This window comes from Podarcis muralis, chromosome 5 (assembly GCF_964188315.1).
Source record: "Podarcis muralis chromosome 5, rPodMur119.hap1.1, whole genome shotgun sequence".
Classification (NCBI taxonomy): Eukaryota; Metazoa; Chordata; class Lepidosauria; order Squamata; family Lacertidae; genus Podarcis; species Podarcis muralis.
Window position 1 is genome coordinate 68275126 of NC_135659.1, and position 17837 is coordinate 68292962.

The window sequence follows — 17837 nt, forward strand, 5'->3', positions numbered from 1 at the left end:
ACCTCTATTGCCTCAGCAACTGCAACGATGCTCTCTGTTTTGCCAAGCTTGTGGTGTGGCAATGAAGCTACCAAACAGAACATTGGCTATGGAATGCAGCTGAATGAACACTGATATGTAGAGCTGAGAATGGATTCTGACAATTAGTGCTATAAGTAGGATGTGTACTTGAATGTGCATTCCAATGCACATTCAATGACAATAGCTTTCTCTTTTGCACTCACTGGTGTCAGCAGATACATGACTACATGATGTGCTCATACTCACTATATGTGATCATAGTCACCATGACCAGCTAAAATCATGCGCTGGGGGAGAAAGAAGCAGCACAGTTAATTTTTTTTAAAGGTGACACCAGAACAGAAGCAGAATGAGAGCAATGGTTTTGAACAGACATGAAAAACCACATGAAAAAGTTGAAAGCAAAGCTTTGGAGAATACTTTTTTACTCCTTGTAAATGTTAAAGAATGAAAATTCAGCATTGCTCTGATGGCTGACCTTTCGAGTGAAAGAATCTCTCCCACTTTCTTCCCTCTCCTTTTTGCTTCTAGCTGAAAAATCATAGACATCTGCATTTAGATTCATGCATATGCATTCAAAATGTAGCACAGTTGACTTTTTGCGGGGATCTGATTATGTGATATGAATGCTGATAAACTGCTATTTCCTATGCAAACATGAGTTCTAAAATGTTCCCGTTAATAACCTGAAAGAGCCAAAATGTGCTCCAACTATTAACAACTTATAATTCTCACTGTGCCTGGCTGGAATGTTTTCACACTTATCCACATTTCCCTTGTGAGCTGCGATACTCTTGTTTCCCTTTTGAGGTCTTACTCCTTTCATTTTGCAGCTCTGTAAAAAAGGTGATTTCATTGCTTTGTCATTGCTCATAATTTGAAACATAAAAGACTAGGAAACTATATTAAAACCTGAGTTGTATCATCAGTAATTGCAGCCACACTGTTGGGGTTGCACAGTTCTCAGCATAAAATGAAAGCTAAGGTCTTGAGTTTATATAAGGACACTCCTGATGTAATTAATGTAATTAATGATACAGCCCCTAGTTTGCGTAAGCATCACCCATGGGAATCTCGCAAATATTTATTGGAAACAAATGAAGGGGAATCTTCCAACAGCATCTGTATCTCCTTTCTCCTACATTGTATATTATAGCAGCAGTTCTCCCTTGCTTCTAATTAACAGAGATAGCCACATAGCAGCATGTGTATTTATACGGTTTCCTCTGTTGAAAGAGATCCTTTTCATTTTTTAAAATTCAGTGATGTGCCATTTCCTCCCACCCATGCTGAATATGCTGGTTGCAGTATTTAAAATCTCCAGGAAGACACTTTTAAGAGTAGACTCAAGTATCTTAAGGTTGGAACACTTCTGTTACTCAACTCTTCATTTTTGTATTCCCATTGAACTCAACGGGACTTACTTCTGAGGATTGCATTGTTGACTAAGCATTAAGTTCCACTGAACATAATGGAAGTAACTTCAGGTTAAACATGTAGGATTGTGCTGTAAAACACATTACAAAGCACATCACTGAAGGATCAGTGTTTTTGGGACGTATGTAAGCAAACAAAATGCATGGAGCTAAATTACATGTTACTGAAGTTGCTTATTTATTTTAAAAATTCACAAAATACATTGGGCTTATGAAGTAGTAAGTGCACTTCCTTAGGTATAAATTACACAGATGGCGTTGAGTGTTTCCACAATTAATGCTCCCTCAATGAGAGTTGAGACAACAAGCCCTGCCAGAGTCTATAGACTTTAGAGATTTTATCACCAAGCACAATGAAATGGAGTCAGATTATAAACAGACCGGAGCCAACACCATAGTAACAAACTTGAGAACAATGCCTATTTAACAATGAAATGTGTGTTAAAGCATCTGCTTACAATTCTCTTGCATGGGTGTTGGAAAAAGGCTGCTTGCTTCCTCTTTAATGAACCCAAGGGACTACATTATTAACTCCCTGAGATTCTGGTGCTCAGTAAAGGTTCAGCCAAGTATACGGATCAGGGATACGGAGATATATACACACATTTTTTTGAAATAAATTGAGGAACTGTGCTTGCACAGGTGTAGAAGGTCCTACATTATTTCTGCCATCGCTTAGGGTGTGTGGTTAGAGTAACTGAGGGGAGGGGTGTACAGAATATTGATGAGTACTATTGTGTAAGTATGCCCATGTGTATGTACAGACAAGATAGCAATTCCTGGTTTAGGTAAAACTTAAACCGTGAGGACACTTAGTTCAGCACTGAGCTAAGCCATGGCTTAGAATGCTATATATCTGGATCTGGGCTTATGATTTAGCTCAGTCTGGGCAAACTGAACTGTGAGCTATAAGTTATGGTTTGTCTGGAGAGTACAAAAGCACAAGTCTGGATTTGAACATGGTAAGCCAGACCATGGCCTAACTCAGCTCAGCCCAGCTCAGCAGCAAAGTGATCAGGGAGAAACAAAGTAGCTGTGATCTCTTTTCTGGGATCTCCCCTCACCCTGTTTGCTCTAGGCCATGGCTTGCCTTAGTGTAACATGCAAACTGGGTCAATAGTTTAAAGTTTAAATGTGAAGATACTGACAGTAACAGACTCTTGCAATTTTTGCTGGCTGCAATGGACTAGCAAGGTCACCTCTCCGGAAATATCTCTTCTATGCATAGTAGCTGGACTGCTGCAAATATATAGGCCAAAATCAAGCATTTGGACAGGATGCATAAATTATAGGGGTGAATTTCAAAGGCCTGAATGAGTCACCTACAGCACAATCCTAACCATGCTTACTCAGAAGTAAGTCTTACTGATTTCAACAGGGCTTACTCTCAGGTAAGTGAGATAAGGACTGCAGCCTTAGTTGGCAGTTGTATCTCTGTTCATCTAGTAAACAGCATCACGTGATTCTGTCTTAATATCTACTTTATCTTTGCTCTGAGATGAGATAAAACCACATTCCTTCCTTCTAAGGTTTATAGGGCAACAATGAATTTAAATTTATGGTCATATATTCTGTAGTCCCTCTTGTGCTTAGCTGTACAGCTAAGGTGCACATAGCTATATATGTGCTGAGCTATGCAGCATGCTGCTCTTTTACCAAGGTGGTCCCAGTGCCACTGCTGTAAAGTGTTTCTACAAGAATGTGTTATTTATTTAGAACAACACAGCACAGCAGCAAGGGCGGGTGCATTTTTCTGCTTTACAGATTGCTGGGTGTGGATAATTAAGATATTAAGCATTCCGCCTCTACATTTCCAGCACCCAGCCCAGACAGACTCTATAGCAAGAATAGCGGGTGACCCGGTTGGCAGACAGTGTGCTCTGTTTCTGAGAATCATATTGAAAATCAGGCTCCAAGCATTGCTGGGACTTTGGTGGCATTGGAAGCCAAGTTCATCTGGTGAGAAAATGATGGTGAAGAGAATCAGCCTTAAGGGGAATCTCATAAAAGTGAGCAGTAAAAAAGGAGAATGTTGATTCTGGAAACCCCAGCGCTGTGAAACAGTGCCGCTAAGAAACAGAGACAGGCTTCCAATACCCATTAATAATGTTTCTAAATTTTATGGTCACACAACACACACACACACACACACACACACAGAGAGAGAGAGAGAGAGAGAGAGCAGAGAGAGAGCTAGATAGATAAAAAGAGTATACACATTTCTAATGACTAGCAACTGTATTTGGCACCCCATCACCTCCAGGGCACTACCATTCTGTTAATGGTCTGCTACAGGGCCAAGCAGTTGTCTTTGACAATCCCAAGTGCTAACAGGGTGACACAGCCACTGCTGAGCTACTCTGACAGAAGAGATAGTGCAATCCAAATTCGATACCCAAGACAAAAATGACCTCCGCAGAACAAACAGTTCTAAAATTAGCACTGTTAAGGCCCAGCATGCCAGGGGGCCTATCAAAACAGTGAAAGGGAATGAGTTAATGGCCACATTCCAGACCTGCAGAAAATGCCTCCTTACACTAAGAGCAGAGGGCTTGTGTACAATTCTTCAGGCAAGACGAGAAATGCACCTGCAGCACTGGAGGGATAGGGTACATCTAAGGAGCTGGGCACGGAGCCAGGTAGTTTTGGCAACCACATAGCAGTAAAGGAAACAGAGAGACAAACAATTCTTCTGTTCTGGATTCCAGATAGCTGTATGGTCACAAGCACATGGAGTAAGCATATGAAAGGCATGAAAACAAACACAAACAATCTGCTAGCAGAACTAGTTCGGAAGATGATTCAGTCTAGATAACTAGTATTTTGCATTGCTGGGAGCATTTAAGCTTTGGTAAAAGTTCAAAAATACCTTGATTTTTTTTAAAGCGAATTAAAAAGACATGATTCAACTATACCAATGTATCCTCAGGCCAGATTAAGTCTGTATCTCTTGTAATGAGAGTTGTTTTTTCTGTGACTGCAAGAATTGTTGCGATCTGCCCTGTGTAAGTATCTCCTCCAATATTTAAAATAAATCACTCGGTGCCATAATATACTAGTGGAAAACGCATGGATTTTATGATCGCCTGAGCAGTAGGTTGAATTGAGAGGTTTATCAGCCATTCTGACCCCAGTACAGACAAGGCACTGCAGGACACATGGTCAAAAGTCAGTTTAGGTCAAGAACCATGTGGGCTGGCCTGAAAGTGAGGGTCATCAAAATGTTTGCTGCCTGAGCTCTGAATATAAGGAGGTCACTTAAGGTCAAACTGAGTAAGCAAAAGCTGCAGCATTATACTACAGCATCCCAAAGGAGTGATAGGTCATCTAGAGAAAACATGGGAAGAGTGATCAAATCAGATCCAGGGATGAAGGAGCTTCAGGCTGCTCTACAAGGTCTTATTCAGACAAGCATGCATATTCTTAGACATGTTGCTGAACTCCAGCTTCCAGCAGCCCCAGCTAGCATGGCCAAGAGAGAGGTATAATGGGAGGTTGTAGTCCATCAGAATATGGAGCCACAGGCTCCCCACCTGTGCATTAAATCATTATGTTTCTGTATTCACTCATATCTGTGCAGGGCTAAAAAGAATACTTCTAACTATATCCCATTTTTAAACTGCCTGGATAACTTGCAGCTGTGGTGAGGAACGTCAAATCTGATAACATGCCTTGTCCTCATTTATTTCTTAAATTTACATCCTGCCTTTGCATGAGAATGTGCCCACAATAAAATAAATACTAATGGACAACTCCAAAATTATGAAATATATCACAATATATTATGGAGCATTTTAAACAGGAGTTTGCTTCCATGTGGAAACTGGCAATACTAGTTAGCAAGGACTTGAGAAGTTGGATACCCTGGAATATATACTGAGGCCAAGGAGTCACTGAACTATTATCGCACATGGACAAAAGCCACTCAGTTCAAAAAGGTGAGGGCAAATCCCATGAATCATCAGGGTGGAGCTGAGGTTGTGGTAACATGGGTATTATTTCTAACCAGGCTCCTTCTATGACCATATAAAAAAAAATTAATTATACAATTATAAAACTTGCAGGGAATGAGTTAAATTAAATTAAAATATTTAATCACATGGTTATAAAAGCCTGCAGGCTACAGACAGGAACTACCTATTATTGAAATTGTCTGAAGAGGTCTATTTTTTCCTTTTAAAGTATTCTCTTGCACACAAACCATCCCTTTCCACATAGAAGGCCTTTCCTTCCTTGTTGCCAGCTTTCTCTTACAAGAAAACCGGAGGCAATGAGTTGAGTAGCTGTAGGCTCAGGCATGGCAAGTTTTATAATGCCCGCTTTCTTTCTCTTAAACAACGTGACTACTAAGAACCCTTTTTACCTTCTGGCCAATTATGAAGTCACAACCACCTCCTATTCTGCAACCCATTTTGCACCCCAACTTTCATCCTCAACCCCATGTTCCTGGGGCATGCACACGCGTGCACGCACACACACGCACACACACACACACACACACTTTGTAAGATTTTTTTTTGGGGGGGGAAGTTCGTTGGAAAAATATTACTGCTTTGACACTAATTTTCATTTCAAAGACTCACATTAGTTGAGAGGCATGTACAAACTCACTCAACCCAGCATGCACCATATAGTGACAATGAATCGTGGTGATCAAGAAAACTCCAAAACCTAACTTCATGACAAACAGTATGTCTCCTTCATAGTAGGGGCATTCCCTCTTTTGTTTGGTTACTTCAAGGAGATTCTTTCCTGTTTTTAAATGAGAGAGGTCTGTTACCCATATGAGGGGGTTGCTTTTTCTACTAAATGAATTCTTTCTTTGTTGCCTCACGTTACAACTCTGAAGTACACTTGCTGTGTTGGAAAAAAGGTAACAGGGAAAATCTAATGAAAGCTTGAATTACATGTTACTTTACATTTTACTCACTGTGTACATCAAACAGATGAAGAGATCCAAATCTCAGTAGCATTTACTCTGTGCAATGAATACTTTGGGTTAGGCCTTTGTCACAAATTTTAAAATGGTGCACCAGTTTTAAGAGTGTGCAATCAAGGGTAGCTATTTTATTGTAAATTATAATTGCTGAAGGATTAATTAAGCAGGTCCTGACTTCACCCTGTTGTATAACCTGCAGCCACATATTTTAGTCGATACATTCCTCCAAATATAAGATGATAAATAATGACCTCAAACAACCCTCTTTATTTGTCTATATGTTCAACTTTTAATTGCGTACGGTATTTAATTGCATACGGTATTTTCTTTTAGAATACTTAATACTTAAGAATACTTAAGCCATATGCAGGTGCTAATCTACTCACAGGAAGCAAACAAAAGAGAATGCTGGAGAGAACTTGAAGTGGTGTATATCCAAAAATGGAAGTGAGATGCTGTAGTAGTAGTAGTAGTAGAAGAAGAAGAAGAAGAAGATATTCACAAGTCCAAAACATTTCATTCACTTTCTAAGCTTGGCACAGAAGTTTAGAACTAGTTGTGTTCAGTCTAGGAATCACAGAATCATATAATTGTAGAGCTGGAAGGGACCCCAAGGGTCATTTACTCCAACCCCATAAAATGCAGGAATCTCAACTAAAAGTACATGTTGTTTCTGGCATCTGTCTATCTCGAGTACACTGGAGTACACCTCCAGGGGTGAAGTCACATTGCTGCATTAGGAGCACTGAAGTGACCTCCCTGAGGTACAAGCCTGAGCAATGTGTATGGAGACCCACCCCCTCTCAGCCACCCTGATGCGGTTCATATGAAAGCAGAGCAATACATTTGGCACCAGCTTAGCTGCAGAAACTGCCTGAAAGAGGCATACATGGCACCATCCAACTGTCTTAGGGATTCCACTCTGGATTTGTGTAGGGTGACCCTTTAGCCTTTTCTTCTCCTGAAAGAAAAGGTTTAGATCCTGAGGTTTAGGATCAGAGTTTTCCTTCTCCTAGGTGGGCTACTTCCCAGGTCAATGAGTCCCATCTGCCCCTCATTTTCTTCCACAGCATGCGCAAATACTGCCATCTTGACTGTTGGATCCACTATTGGTCTCATCTGCTCAATCTGTCACAGCCTATCTTCACATGCAGGGGAAGTCCCTAACTCAGTGAGTGTTTGAGACCCATCAGCACACAGTGCATTCATTGTGGGGCTTGGCTGATTTCCACTTCTGAAATGTTCCATAAGACAAGGAAAAGTCAAATGCTGGATTTCTACCTATACATATACAACCCAATCTAAACCTGCAGCAATTTTAAAATGGAAAACAAAGTGAAAACAAACAAAGCATGTTATGAGTGGATTACCTCCATCACCTAAGGTCCCCACTCTAGACCATTTCCTGCATCCTCCTAGTTACTTTGGAGGACCTTTATCTTACGCATACCATGCTTATTACTTTCTCTGTGAAACAGCCAAGCACAAATGTGTACCCTTCCCTGCTGCAAAAAGATGGCATTATGTAAGTGCTAACTACTCTATTGTGAGGTCATGACATAGCCCACGAGAACCTCTTTGTTTCTCCAACACAGTTAGTTCATTCACAAAGGCTTCCAGCTGTGTTAGCTAAAGTCTAATCAGAAACCAAGAGGGAGCCCAATCAAGCCAGAAATACCTTTCCTTCTACACTGGATTCAGTGTGAAGGTGACAAGCCCAGAACAGGCCATCCGCTGTTGCCTGGTTCATGACTCCCAAAGAGGGGTGAAGCAAGGAAGGAAGCTAAGGAGAGAAAGGCTTGAATATAATCCAAGTTTTGACAGGACCTTCTCAGTTCCTGGGAGAGAAAATGGAGAACAGGGGAGAGTGGGTGTTCTCATTTTCTGGAGGGAAGGCAGCTGTTATAGACCTCACAACACAGTCAGTTTTCTTGCCCATGGAATACACTAATGAAAAGGGGATGGATGGATAACAATTAAAAAGGAAGTTATGGAGTGGCTTTTTCCTAGTTTTTGGCTGACACCTTCCCTCACCATCTTGTACTAGAACAAAGGTATTCTTTTTATCTAATTATTATTACTACTATTATTTCTTTATACCCCACCCATCTGGCTGGGTTTCCCCAGCCACTCTGGGCGGCTTCCAACAAAATATTAAAATACAGTGATCTGTTAAACATTAAAAGCTTCCCTAAACAGGGCTGCCTTCAGATGTCTTCTAAAAGGGTTTTCAGATTATTACAAAATAGTCCCTTATTCTCCTTCTCTCAATCATATTCCCCATTTTAGCTACAGTATAGTTATAGATTTATATGGTGTAAACTGCCCTGTGGTCCTTGGATGAAGGGTGGTATAATAATAATAATAATAATAATAATAATAATAATAATAATAATAATAATAATAGATTTATAGGTGCTAAAATGCATATTCTAGATTTGCATTAGTCAATGTTAATCCCATGGAAGTGGCATATGTTAACCTAGAACACCTTCCTAAATCAGCTACCCTGTTTAATCCTAGGCCATCAACATGTAAAAACTAATTTCCTAATGATCCTTTAGGAAGCCTACCTCCTTCAACTGAGAGTTAGTTCAAAAGACAATACCAGAGTTTTAGAAAAGGTAGGTTGATGGTAATAAGCAGTATGCTGGAGAGAGATATGTTGATATCTTATGAGAGGGACAGAAACTTCTTGGAATATTGATGCACTGACCTTCTTCCATAAGTAGGCTCAGGTTATAGAGATGTGTAAATAAACCATATAGTGTAAATAAACCACTATAGTATCCATTGTGCCTCATTTCTGAAGGAAACACAAACCCTAGTTAAGTACCAAGACCCCTGGAATCTTGTGCACTGCTCAGCAGAGGTTTTTATCTCTGATATTCAGTTGTTTAGCATGCTGTACTAATCAGAGGGAGGGAAGGTAGCTATGGGTTGTAGTCTTAGGCCTGAGAAGGGGCAAATAAAGCCGAACACTTCCCACAAGAAAGGGTATTTTTTTAGTTCTGGCTTTATCTGGCTTATGTTCAGGCCTTTCAAAATGGAAAGGGATTTGACAGAATATAGTTTGCAAATGAACTTGCAAAGAATCATTTGAGAGGAGAGGTCACATTAAGGTTGCTGCTAATATGTAGTGTTATTTCTGTGTTACAAACACTAACACAGGATGTATCTACCTAAATAGTCTTTTAACACAGAACTGAAAAAGCAGTCACATTCTCCAGAACCTAAACAAATATTTCCCAGTTAGTAAGTGCTAGTCTGTCCTGAAATCAAATTGTGTAACTAGCGTTTTCCTCTCTGCCCTTCATGACCTGCAGAAACTTCCACCGATGATGTTTTCAGTTGCTTCAGATGGTGGGACATGAACCAATGGATTCAAATGATAAGCAAAAGTATTTAGAGTAAATATTAGGAAAAACTTCCTGGTGGCACAAGCTGATTGACAGTGGAACAGGCTGCCTCAGAAGGTGGTAGACTCTCCTTTGTTATAGTTGGTTTTTTTTTAAGCAGAGCCTGGATGACCACCTACCAGCAATGCTGTAGTAGTGAGTGTCTTGCATCAGTGGGGGGATTGGATTACATGATCTTTGAGGTCTCTTCCATCTTTGATTATGGTTCTATGAAAGAGAATAGAAAAAAACAACAATCTGACTAAAGAAGCATCTGCACAATAGTTTTGAAGGTTATCCAATGTGCATCAGATACCATGGTCCACAATCACAGAAGACTTCAGCTTGTTCTTGTCTGTACATATCAAAGATAGGAGATTTGGGTGGATCATAGGATAAGGTCAAGAAGTTTGCAAGGCAGCATTCATGCTTATGGAATGAGAAAGAAGCTACCTGCCTCTTCCCAGTCTCAGCTTTGTCCTCTTTCCATTTTTTTTTTTAAATAATTTTTTATTAATTTTCCAAACATGTATTATACACCAACGACAAAACAAAACAAAACATACACACAAATAAACATGTATAATTTCATAAACTCATTTTCCTTCACCTTGTTTCCCGGACTTCCCCATACCCCCCTTTTTCTGCATCCTTATTTTTCCCTTTTATCAGCAACCCTCCATTTAATTAATTAATTCATCTTCATTGTAATTCCCTTAAATTTATGATATACAGCTGCAATTCTCTGTTTCTTAACACCATAACATCTCAGCACTCCTCAATATTACAACAGTTTTTAAGATATATTTTAAATTTCTTCCAGTCTTCTTCCACTGTCTCACTCCCCTGGTCTCGGATTCTGCCGGTCATCTCTGCCATTCCCATGTAAGCTTTGTCCTCTTTCCAAATCACTTTGCAGTGAAATTACTTTGCAGACATGTCCCGAGATACTATTATGTCACACAGCTGCACTGCAACAAGAGGCTCTGAACACAACCAAGCCCCACCTCATAGAACACACTCTTCTTTGAATTCAGAGCGCAGGCTGGCCAGATAGTAGCTGATGTTACCATTTACTTTGTTTGGAAAGAAGGACTTGTATACTTCCAAACTGAACTAGGCTCTGGCCAGAAATCAGAGCCTGAGTTATGCTCATACTAATCTACAGGGAAGCCTGGAACTCTTCCTACTGAGGGTTAAGGTCCACATGATGGGCAGGAAATACTGCAGGATTTGACATCATTAATAGCATTGCTCAAATGCAGAGCTTTAATATTACAGAGTACTACTTGTAATTCATTGTGTGCCCAGAGTTAATGATATCACATCCCTCAATGTGATATCATTAACTCTGGGGAAAACTACCTATTTACTTATATTGAAACAACAGTGTTGTCAATGGCAATAGTCCTAATATCCAGCTAGCATAAAAAAGAACTCCTATGAATAGTGGAAATTTCTAAGTAACAAAATGCAATGTTTTAAAAATTCAACAACTTTTGTTATGATATACTCTCCAAATCAGAAAAATATTAGCTTTCTCAAATACAATCAAGGCAAATCAAAACATGACAGACTATGGTTTGTTCTCAACGTACTGCTTTCAATCTATACTGATTCTAGACCCTACCATCTATAAGGATGGGAGTGGTTATTTGATATGTGTTTGAAAACCCTCTCTTTGATTAGGTTATCCACATCTTTTCCTCCCTGCATATTCCCCAAGTGAATGAAGTAGGAAGTGGTGATTGTGATCTTGGTAAAAGGCCACCCACAACATCATTAGACATGAGTGTCTCTATCTGTTTTCAAATGGGCACACTGTAGGGTAATACAGAATGAATCTGCAATGAGCTTTTATTTTCTAAATGAAACCAGTTTCTCAATAAGCACATTTCAATGGAAACATATGCAATAGATCTAGATTGTTTGTGGACTACAAAGGGAAAAAAAGTATTCAGTCTCCATCAGTTCTGGAACAAAATGTTGTGTGTACATAGCCACCGTCTGTGCAATTATCCCTGGATCAACAGAAACTCTAAGCAACAGTTCTTCCATCTTCTCTGGATTCAGATTCAGCTAGCCCATCACTGTGTTCCAGCTCTGCTTTAGGACCTAACCTGCCCACTCCCTCTGATCAAATGGAGAAGAGAGATAGAGACATGTATCATCAACCTCCCAAAGCTCTAACTTCATGCAGCAATTTCATGTACATGTTGAATAGCAAGGGGGAGAAGATGGATCACTGTGGGGGTCCACATGCCAATGTTTATGGGAAACAGACCCCTTTCTGAGACCAACCAGACAAAAAGGACCAGAGCCACTGAAACACAAGACTTCACAGTCCAATGCAGACAAGATAGCTCAGAAGGATGCCATGGTGAATGGTAACAAAAGCCACCCACATATTCCAGAGAATCAAGAATAACTATATCTCCAATCCGTATCTGTCCATCATTTCCTGTGTCCATCTTATGTCCCTGAGAACATATAACTACAAAAGTCACAGACCGAAATTGAAATAAGCTAACGAAAGGTTTTCAGTTCTATGTCAAGAGACCACTTAGGGTTACTGTGACAAACCTATGACCACAGGTAGAAACAATATGATATAGCTCTGCTTTCTGATTTCTCAAAACATGCTGGTATGCTTCTTGGAAACTCATAGGTGATATCCAATGTCATGTGAGCAGACTTCTCCATTCATTCCTCCATGGAATCCTCGTGCCCTCCAATCTACTCCAGAGGGTCCGCCAACTTTCTGGCAAATATCTGGGAGATGCATAAATAAAAGTCCACTTTATTTGTGGATACAGTTGTGTACTATCCCTTGTTGTCTTTGATCATGGTAGCCAGGTTTACATATTACACAATTTACTTACTCTATTTTAAGGCAGATACATGCTCACATTCCTATCAATAATATCATAGCAAGGACAAGTTGCTATTTGGCGTAACCAGGAATGAAATAAATAAAAGCAATAGACTCCAAATTATATTACTCCAAAGTTTTATAGCTAACACTTTCTGCTGAGCAGAGGGAACTCCCACTTTTGCTCAATGCAAAGTGACTCTAAGATATCACATCAAATGTGCTGCCAGCAGAGCAAAAGTGATATGTATGATTCACTTACTTTGCTCCAGGCATTTAGGCTGAAGGAAGCTGATGCATAATTAAATAATCTTTCCCCCCCCTCCCTCTGTATAGTAACAGCTTTACTTTTACATGGTTTCGTGCTTTGATGTAAAGTATGCAGTTTATCTAGACAGACCACAATTAAACATGTAGGAAATACCTCACATGCTGATATGATGCCACATGTAATGCAGGAAAGAGTATCACAACTACACAAATAGAACCCTGTAACAAATCAATGCAGTACTGAGAACTCCTTTTCAGGATTCTAGTCAGTCACACACTTACATATGGGATACTCCTATCCCTGTCCTCCACTTCTGTTTCACAACTGATAGTCAACATTCTGTGGCTACTGTTCAAGGTCAGTCCACTCTGAGTTATATTCTGATGGAATTACAAACTTGATGGATCAGGGAAATGCTGTGGATTTCAGTAAGCCTTTTGATTTCAGTAAGCCTCTTGATTTCAGTAAGCCTCTTGACAAAGTCCCCCAGCATATTATTGCGAGGAAGTTAGTAAAATGTGGGTTGAACAAGGTAACTCTTAGGTGGCTTTGTAGCTGGTTGACTGACCAAACCCAAAAAGTACTCATTAATGGTTCCTCATCAGCCTGGGAAAAAGAACATGGTGATATATTACTGTGCCAAAATACTGGTGGAAGAGACTTGGTACAACCATTCCCTCTGACTAGAAGCTGTCAATCACAAAAGAGTTATCCAACTCCCATCCCTCCAGCCTGGCATAAAAGTCACCCCTACTTTCACTGGATGAAAGTGTGTCTGCAAAAAGTTAAGCCTATCTTCACAGTTTTTTTAAAGGTCCCTAAAGTCAAATGGTCCCGAACTACTTTGTAGAGCTCTGCTTCAGTTGGGGCACTTCAGAGAGACCCTGCTTTGGCCAAGCCTCAAATCTGTCTAAAATGTCCCACTTCAATTTGGGATTCAGGGCTTGTCTGGGTCTGATGCACACTCCTACTAGAAACTAACCTTCAGCTAGTATTGCTGGTAAGTGGCCAGGTTCATTTATTAACTTGGCGGCCACATTCTAGGGCTGTTGCAGTTTTCAATCACTTTTCAAAGGCAGCTAAAATATAGTGTGCTGTAGTACTCATGTTTCTATAGTAGTTTTAATTTTTTTAAAAAAAAGCATTTAAGTGTCATTCTGATAATCAGTGATGTCAAGCTTGTCTGCCAATGCTTGTGATGAGCAAATGTGTTTCACAACTCAACAAACTGTTTGTAGATCACTTGCTGGCAATCTGCAGACAGATGGATGGGAATATACCTGCTGATTCATCAATTAACTGGGCACAGCAAAAACTTTTCTATTCACAATGATCCAGGAGGGCTCTTCTGTTCTTACTCTGTATGAGCTGAAGTATCTTATATTGTAAAGAAAACCCAAATCTATCATCAGAGATTGGTGATGGAGGAATTTAGCAAGTTCTTGCCATTTCTGAGAGGTGCTGAGTTTCATACTGGATCAGGAGCTAAATATAAATAACCGACATGGCAGAGAACAAAGGACAGGTAGGGAGAGGGTATGTACCATTTTGGGTTGCACTTGAAAGTTTTATACAAATATGAGTACGATTAACTCATATTTGATGAAACTGAGCATCGTGGGGCTTCTGAGTAAATCTGCATGTGACTAAGACTGCAATCCTATACATACTTACCTAGGAGTAAGGCCCACTAAACACAATGGAACTTACTTCTGAGTAAACATGTGCAGGATTGTGCTGCATGTCCCATTCGAAACAATGGGAAAATTTAGTTGGGAAAAACTTAATTTAAATGTTCTCATTGGATTTTAGAAGTGACTCGTTTTAGTTGGATCAGAACCTCAAAGGGGTTGTGGAGGGAACCATGGTGGTATTTTTCTTATTAAAGGAGCTGTGATGGTTAAACAAAACAAATTAAGTTGCTTATTTTCTGACTAAGAGCATGAGCTGGAAACCGATCCTGCTTCCTGAGCCAGGCAAATAGTAATATGCAAATATTTAATTATGATGATAATCTTATTGTCCTGGGGTAAATTGTGGGGGAGGATGGGAATAACTAGAAATTTGATGCAAGAGATATTTGAGTGGATTTGATAACGAAAACAAAGCATCTACAGGTATTCGCCTGCACAGCAAGTGAAAATCTACCTTTTCTAGAAGTATGGGCCAGATTTCAAACATTTTATTGTCAAACATAAATACAGCATTAATTTCATTCCTCTTTGAGTGGTTTTCCTTTTTAACCATTCATAATATCTATGGTGAAATGCCCTTTTGTGGTTCTTCACAATTGCCACCCTGTTGCTGATACACCTTTTCTGGGGAAAGGTATCATAGAGGGTGGTCAGGGCATAGCTGCAGGCACTCTTGGATGAGACTGATTTTCTAGATTCATTTCAATCTGAATTCAGGCCTGTACATATATACAGGGAGAGATATGGGGAGGGGGGTGACCCTGTTGATCTCTCAGTGACCTTTGATACCATTGACCACAGTATCCTACTGGATTGGCTCTGTGAGATGGGAGTGCAGAATACTGTGTTACACTGGCTCTGCTGCTCCTACCTGTAGGACTGATTCCAGGGCATGGGCAATTGCCCTTTGGCCTGCTGGGAGTTGTTTTGCAGGGTGCCACAGGGCACTATTTTGTCCCCTATGCTACATCTATAAGAGGCCACTGGGGTTGGTCATGAGGAGCACAGTTTCATTAGTACACGGATGACACATAGATCTTTGTCTGTAGCATCTGAATCAGGAGGTGCCATGCAAGTCACAAACTAATCCCTGGTCTCAATAATAATTGTCTGGATAAGAGCCAATAAACTGAAATTAAATCTAAGAAAGGCAAGAGGCCACGTGGGCAAGTAGTTTCCAGGTCTGGGAAATTGGTCAGTTGCTTTCTCTGAATGGGACTGCACTCCCCCCCCCCCTGAAAGAATAGGTGTGTAATTTGGGGTGACTCCTTGATCCAGCATTGTCACTGAAGGCTCAAGTGCCTTTAGTCACAAGGACACTAGCTGGTATGCTAGCTAAAACTGTTCCTGGCTAGGCAACAGTGATCCATGTAGTGGTAACCTCTAGACTGGATTACTTTAATGCACTTTACATGAGGCTGCCCTTAAGAAAATAAGAGCTTCTTGGGTCAGGCCAATGGCCCATCTAGTCCAGTATCTTCTTCTCACAGTGGCCAATGGGAAGCCTGCAAGCAGGACTAGAGTACAATAGCATGTTCCCCTCCTGCGGTCTCCAGCCAGTGGCATTCAGAAGCACACTACCTATGACTGGGAAGGCAGCATAGCCATCATGGCTAGAAAGCACTGATAGCCTGATCCTCCGTGAAATTGTCTAATCTTCTGTTAAAGTCATCCAAGTTGGTGGCTCTCACTGTCTCCTGTGGGAGCAAACTCCGCAGTTTAACAATACACTGTGTGAAGAAATACCATCTTTTGTCTGCACTTGCATTTGATTGGGAAGCTGCAGATAGTACAAAATACTGCTGCATGGTTGCTCTCTGGGGCATCTTATCAGGAACATGTGACACTTCTGTTGATAGTGATGCACTGGCTGCCAATCTGCTACTAAGCTAGGTTCAAGGTTATACTACCGGTGCATAAACCCCTATGCAATTCTGAACAACAGAATCTGAGAAACTGCCCCAGTCATTTACATTTGTGGAGGAGCATCTGTTGATGGTGACATACACCTTTGCAGTAAGGCATGATGTGACCTTAGCACTGTGGCACCTGCTCTCTGTCATTCCCTTTCTTCAAAAGTGAAGCAACCCCAATATTTGTTAGAGTTTTCAATATCCGTTGAAAACTTTTCTTTTCTCAGAAGCCTTCTCAAATTAGATAGTTTTTAATTCTTGTTGATTTATGTGTTTTAATACTATTTTATTATCTATGTTTTATATTCAGATATTTTCTGAATTCTGATAAATTCTGAAACAAACAAAAACCAGCACTGGTCCTGCCTGCCCTGCCCTGCTGTGATACTAAAGTGTTTGGCCCTAGTAGGATTAAGGGGATTTTTGCTTCACTTCAGGCAGCAAAATGTCTTGGGCCAGCACTACATGTAATCCTTGCACTGTTATAAAAAGGAAAAGGTAAAGGACCCCTGACAGTTAAGTCCAGTTGCAAATGACTCTGGGGTTGCAGCGCTCATCTCGCTTTACAGGCCGAGGGAGCTGGCGTTTGTCTGCAGAGTTTTTCTGGGTCGTGTGGCCAGCATGACTTAAGCTGCTTCTGGCGCAACCAGAGCAGTGCACAGAAATGCCGCTTACCTTCCCACCGGAGCGGTACCTATTTATCTACTTGCACTTTTGGTGTTCTTTCTAACTGCTAGGTTGGCAGGAGTTGGGACCGAGCAACGGGAGCTCACCCCGTCGTGGGGATTTGAACCACCGACCTTCTGATTGGCAAGCCCAAGAGGCTCAGTGGTTTAGAACACAGCGCCACCCGCATCCCATGGGTGCACTGTTATACCTTCCATTAAATATAGGTGAATGTGTAGGGGAAAGATCAGGACTCAGAACCTGCAGGCCATGTTTACAGTGAGGATGTGCACAAACATAGAATGTCAGCACAATGCGCAGTGATGTAGCTGCAGAGCAGCAATTAGGCAAAGCCTGATGGAAAATCCATATTCCAATCTACTGCAAGTCAGTATTAATTAGACAGCAAAACAGATGGTCATGGTTACAGTCTGGTATCATTATATTGCCATGGCTATTCACTGCAAAAGCTTCATAAACATTTTCCCTCTTGTCTGGTCATTTTATATGCACTTTAAGGAATATTTAATAAGGCATTAAAACAAACCTCCCTCACTAATCTGGAATAATTGGTTCAAGATATATAACTGAACAGTCATGATCTTATGCCAATTCCTCCATTATATA

The 17837-nt window shown here is 40.6% G+C and overlaps 1 protein-coding gene across 2 annotated transcripts in view; it reads right to left on the bottom strand.

The window, feature by feature from the left end:
* The window catches only part of NGF (nerve growth factor), a 51741-nt gene that overhangs the window by 13759 nt on the left and 20145 nt on the right, over positions 1-17837 (bottom strand). Inside the window, exon 2 of one of the 2 annotated variants that reach the window (XM_028734611.2) lies at positions 9935-10022. The exons of the other annotated variant lie outside the window; for it this stretch is intronic. The gene's annotated coding sequence lies outside the window, so the exon portion shown is untranslated. The remainder of the gene's footprint in view (positions 1-9934; positions 10023-17837) is intronic. 2 annotated transcript variants of the gene reach the window in all.